Source organism: Ixodes scapularis, unplaced genomic scaffold (assembly GCF_016920785.2).
Source record: "Ixodes scapularis isolate PalLabHiFi unplaced genomic scaffold, ASM1692078v2 PGA_scaffold15__6_contigs__length_5221840, whole genome shotgun sequence".
Taxonomy (NCBI): Eukaryota; Metazoa; Arthropoda; class Arachnida; order Ixodida; family Ixodidae; genus Ixodes; species Ixodes scapularis.
This window is the reverse complement of record NW_024609841.1, coordinates 3,413,057-3,419,092: the sequence shown is the minus strand read 5'-3', so window position 1 is coordinate 3,419,092 and position 6,036 is coordinate 3,413,057.

Below are 6,036 nucleotides of genomic sequence, written 5' to 3'. Positions count from 1 at the left end.
ATTCGGCACGTGCGTAAACGAAGGCGGGCGTTGATAATCTCTTGATAACCGTGAATGTAATCACCCAGCTCAACCCAACCCAACAACAGGTGCTGAAAATTGCACTGATGGCCCCATGTTCAGAAGCTCTGTTCTACTAAAGTAACTGGATCGTGGGAAGCTAGCGGCAAGATCCTCGCATGGACGCCATTTTGGCTCATAAAATGAACAAATTCTTCTTGACGTCTTTGTTCCCGAAGAGCCGATCTAAATTAGCTAGTGCGACTGGATTAGAACAACCCTCTCGAAGCTTCGATAATCTGAAGGGGGCGAAATGGAGATCGCCATAGCAACAGAGACAGATTAACCAATTGCCTTGCGAGGTTTCGGTTATCTGTATGTTTGTATTTATCTGTGTTTGGCTAGCAGGCAGGGTAGGCCATGGCGCTACTTTCACTGATCATATGATCTTGTTTTCCACCTACAACCGTAACCCGTGCATAACCTAAATTACAGGCTCGCGTCTAAAGGCTGAACTCAGTGAAGCGAAGATTAACATAAATATTCGGCCTTCATAAATATTACAACACGCCGCCGAGTATTCTTCGGAATCCAAATACCATGCGAAACAAGCGATGAACGCCGCTAAAGCGAATACATGATGTCAAGGCGTCAGTCGACGTAGCGACTTTATTTGTACACACATGGCACACTTGCAAACGCTGAAGACACGAATGGACTACCAACGTACAGCAAGATCAGCAAATAGGTTGTTTACAAAATACGTTCGAATGGTACGAACACGGTGCCAACTTCGGAGCCAGATGCCGGGCGAATAGCCGTGGCCCGAGCTCACTCCGAGCACCCCATTTACATGCGGAACTGCGAGCATGCAACTCGTTTGTTGCGGAAAATCTCTGCACCGTCTATAAGAAAAAGGGTGAAAATAAATCCCGCGTGAATTCTCCTTAAAGTGTCTATAGACCGTTTTCCTGTTTACAAGCATGAACTGCCACTTGCGTCCCAAGCGATTTCCTGTCGCTCTGTCTTTGCAAACCTTTTGAGCTTGCTTATGTCATCAGTGCTGTAGAAAGCATAAATGCTACACGAATACAAAAGTTGGAGATTTAACGAAGGCCTTCGCGTGTACAATTTAACGTCTTGGAAGAGGAAAGTTGGATTACAAAAAATATTCGAAACATATTAAGAGATCTCGCACTTCTTTGTCCTTCTGGCGTTCACCTGAATAATTGGTGGTCAAACGTTTCATCGACATTTAAAGCAGCAATCTTAAGGTGGGTTTTGTTCATGCTTTTTATGAACCGGGAGTTTCCTGAAACGTCAATGACTGGGAGCACCGCCTGGTGGCGTTTGCCATAAAAAGGGGTAGGACGTATTCGCCGGCGGCCATGCCTGAGTGCAGAACTCCTCAGCGAATGCCGATCGCGAGCTTTTATAGTGCGTTTGCAAAATTCATTCCACACCATCAAGATTGCGCGTCTTGGAAAGCTACAAGTGTGCGCTCTTTTTTCGGCATTCTCGATTCCCTGATTAGTTTAGTCCATCATCGGAGATCACCTGCTACATTTAGCCTCCTCCGCCTACCCTTCCCATAATCCCCTTCCCCCATCACGATTGGGTGACTTTATCAAGAAATGGCGATGTATCCCATTCCTTTAATCAATACGTTTTCTCACTCACTTATGAACAGTCAACAGTGTCTATATAGCGTCCAGTGATTACCCTTTATACCAGAGGGGTCCGAGCAGTTGCAAATAGACTTATTCCAAAACTCGACGCGCCCCATCACGGCGTAATGCCACGTTATGCATTGTGAGAATCAGTGGGCAGAAAAATCTAGGGTACCTTCATGTGCGCTTTGCTAGGGGTGATGACATCTGTCCATTTTGTTTCGAACGCGTATTTTTATTTTTTATACTGAAGCGCGTGAAAGAGCGTATCCATGCACGCGCTCGTGGCGCTGACTGTGCTACGGCGACATTTTGTTTCCTGCGATTTCTGTTGGCATCGGGTACTACAAACGATGGCATCACCCTAAACGGAAGGACACTGAGGCACTCTAGCAAAATCCATACGCGCCCTGCTCCTGGCCTACACATTGCCAGAATGCAGCGAGCACGGTAGACGGTGACGGATATTGAAGTAGTCTATTGGAATAATTTTTTGCCTTTGCGAGATGTAAAAAAAAAGGGATGCTTTGGCTGAATGCCAGCACCTTTATGGTAGCTGAAAAGTGCGAAAGCAAAGCGGCCAGTCGAGCGGTACTCCCGCTCAGCTGTTAATACAAGGATGCAGGCGAGCTGGTTAAGGACTCAGTTTTTTTTACCCTGGGGAAACAGGACAGGGCAATACGAATCTCCGCTTCGTGTTGTCCTGTCCGGGATTTCCTGTGGCTGAGTTGCCCTTTCCTTCGTGTTGTCCTGTTCTTCTGTTTCCCCAATCTCCAGAATTGGAGAAATGTCACTCAGGTCTGCGTTTTGGCTCGCGGCAAGTGTGCACGAGCGGAGAAATAAATAGGCGTATAGCGCCTGCGGCTGTTCTACTAGCCGATGTTTGCCCACAAGATATAGAGGGAGTGTTCAACCGGTCAATATTTTTCCTCCCTGCCCGAGGGGTTGATTTTCCAGGTTGTTAGGTCTGCCGCCGTTGGGAGCTGCACAAGATAATAGACAAAGCGCTTGGTTGTCTACTCTTGTGCAAGCTTTAAGCTAGTTCACAAACACCCTCAAGCTGTTTTTTATGTTGATTATTCAGCAATCTCACGGAGTGGATTGGTGGAACAGCGGTTCGCGAAACCGTTTCCCGTGTTTTATTAATTAAGCTCATTCCCTTTGTTTTCATTGTTTGCTTTGTTTTTGTTTTTCTTTCTCTTTCACGCATCGAATGTTAAACCTTCATGGAGTGGCATTTCGGTTTCCTTCCTTTCCGCGGGGTTGCTTGAAGATGATTCTTTGTATTGGTGTCTCGCAACACACTCGTGTCTTTCTCTAACCATCTGAGTAAACGAGGTGGGTAATTCGTATCCTGCTCCAATAATCATGCTTCTCAGTGAAAAAAGCCGCCCATCCCTTTTAAGCATTGGTCGACCTGAAAAAAGGAAGACCAATGAAAGGTGTTTCTCGTTCACCACAGGGAAACATACTCTCAGAGGCTTCGAAAGTGTTTCAATTTTACTAAATAAAATTGACTGTGGGGCGAATTTAAACGAGCAAGTGAAGACACAGAACCAAGTATGCTTTTCGCCCTAAAATATTCTTCGCATAGATTTATGTGTATTGCCTGGTGTCAAGGAGTGGCCGCCGGTGCTACCACCGTCGGGCTCCCGATCCGCGATCCAGTCTACTGGAATATATATCACTGGGCAAAACCTGCCGCGTAAAGAGCCCGGTTTTAATTCCCTTTTCACGTGTACTTCGTACCCGCTAATGAACCGGGTCAGAGGAGTTGAGTAGCGAAGAGAGCATCTCATCAACCCTGAACTTCCGATCGTATGTCGCTGACTTTAAATCAGCAGCTGCGTCGCAAAAAGTGCCCCGACAGCACGCAAGGACATGCCGAGACAGCGCTCGAACATCGAAAGCGGCCTGCTCCACCAAAACAAGAGAACAGGAACGAAGAACGTTAATGTACTCCCTTTGTGATCCGTTTTTCCGTCCAAGCAAACCGCCTCTGGCACTTCGTCGAATTGCCTGCGCTTAGAAATAAAAGCCTGAAAAAAGTCCGAGGAAGCAAAACTCCAAGGACGCTGTCGTGTTTCGCGATTCTGCGCTGGCGGCAATTTCGGTGCAAAACAAAGACGCTTAGCAGTTTTTAACGGGAGATCTCGCATGAAAGGGAGCTTCGGCGAACACTCGCCCGCGCACTTCCAACTTGTCAGCTCTTTCTTTTGTTTGTTTGTTTGTTTTTATGGGAAGGGAAAGGGGGTTCTAATTCGCTAATAATTTCAAATAGCTCTTTCTTGACTCCCTCCTCTCTAGCGTATACAAGCAGATAAACTGACAAAACCGGTGGGTAAATCGATATCTGAGCCCCACTTTCAGAGTTCGTGTTGACTGCTAGTTTTGTTGTATAGAAAGAAGAAAAGCCGGGGGATGGGTGAAAACAAAAAAGAAAAAGAAGAAAACGAATGAAAACTTTGGCCGCGTTGTTTTCGCCGGCGTGTTTGGTGGCAGCGGCACAATGACGGGCAAACAAAGGGGAACCAAAGTTCAGACCACCTCGTGCCCCCGTGTTGTAAAGGCCTCGCCTGTAGGTGGTTTGGCTTCTATAACCTCCTCTTGGACCCATATTGAGAGTGACGTGCTTGTCGCTGCGTATACTTCCCGTTGCTTATCGAAATCGAGGAAGTACGGCACGGTGTCGTAACATCGTACATGCGGGGAATTTCAAACCGGAAGCACTTGAAGTTGGTTTGACAGCTTGGCACGATGTACTACCGCTTCCCGTATAATAGACGTAATTTTAAAATCATATTTTTAATGATGACAAAAAAAAAAAGAAGAAATAACGTGTTGGCAGAACTTTTTAAATGAAACAGAGTGTAAGCTGCAAGCTTCGCGGATTTTTGTTTTGTTTTGTTTTCAAATTATAGGGGTTTGTAGCGACCGAGGCGAAAACTGACGTTTCTTCAGCCTGTCGTAGATTGCATGCTTGACCGCTCGGCATTTTGTGGCTTAATTATCAAACTACCGCACTAGAACTTTTTGGTGATGCTTTGAAAATAGTTCTGATTGTGCTTATTGAATTATTTTTTTTATAAACTGTGGAATATCTTTTATATGTCAAACTGTGTCTTGATCATTTTTGCAAAATATCGAAATGTTTTATAGGTTACTTATATAACATATGTTACGAAACTTGATGTATTAAAAAAAAGCTCAAGGCTAGTTATTTCGATTCAATATATATGCAATATTATATGTGTAATAAATATGCTCTACGTGTATCGTAATTCAACAATGTTTAAAAAAATCTTGGGAATTCTAAATCGGTTTTCTAAAACAGATACTCCACTTCTATTTTCCCTCATTTTTATTAGTAGTAAGTTTGATAGTGTTTTATTAGAAAATATAAGTAGAACGTGCAATATATTGTTTGTATGTCCACAATTAAAGCTTGAGTCTCGTAAGTTCTGCGTTGTTAATGCAACTGGTCAATATTGTGACATGGGTATGCATGAATAACGACATAATATTATTATATACCATAGAAATTAATCATTAATAGAACTAGAATGATACGTTCTGAGTAATGACATTTGTTTTATGGGGTTGTTACAATACTGCACTGAGTCACGCAATGTAAAATTACAAGAAATATAACAAAATCCTCGACAAATAAAAGTACATATCAAAGGGTAAAATTAATCATAATTCTTCAGGAACCATGCAGTGACAATAAAACAAAACTATAATAGCTAACACAAATATTTTCGTGTTAGCTAAAGGTTCCTAAGCTGACGAATTACTAAGTAATTGTTTGCGCTTTGGGGATTGCCATTTAGACGATCAAGATATTATAATTTATACTATCAACATATTTCATGTTGGCATGTACATTTATTTACCAAGCTCGATGTTAAAACTTTTGCTTCACTTAATACCACAGAAGGGGAGCAATATTACTTCTTTTGTGTATAAAACATAACTCACAGATGGTTACCAAATATTTTTATGCACCAATAAACATAAAATACTCAAAATTAAAAAAAAAAAGACTAGCAAAACGTAATCTGCAGTCAAGTTGAATAAGTCACCGGTTCGAAGAGATCGTGACAGGCACTTCTGCGTGTTATTTGATAAAAAGCCCTGTTAAAATTGTCCTGTGCAAGATCAGGCCGGTGAATTTGCATCAAGTGAATCGAAAAGCTTGACAGATCGCAGAAATACTGCAGAATTATACAACTGTGTCAAAATGTTTTCGAAGCACACACTGTGGTTGCATTGACAAAAAATGAAAGCCGTTCACAATTCCCTGTGACGTCAGAGTAGAGCGCAGCTCTTGAGGAGGAGGATGGAAGCGTACTGAGGGATAGGT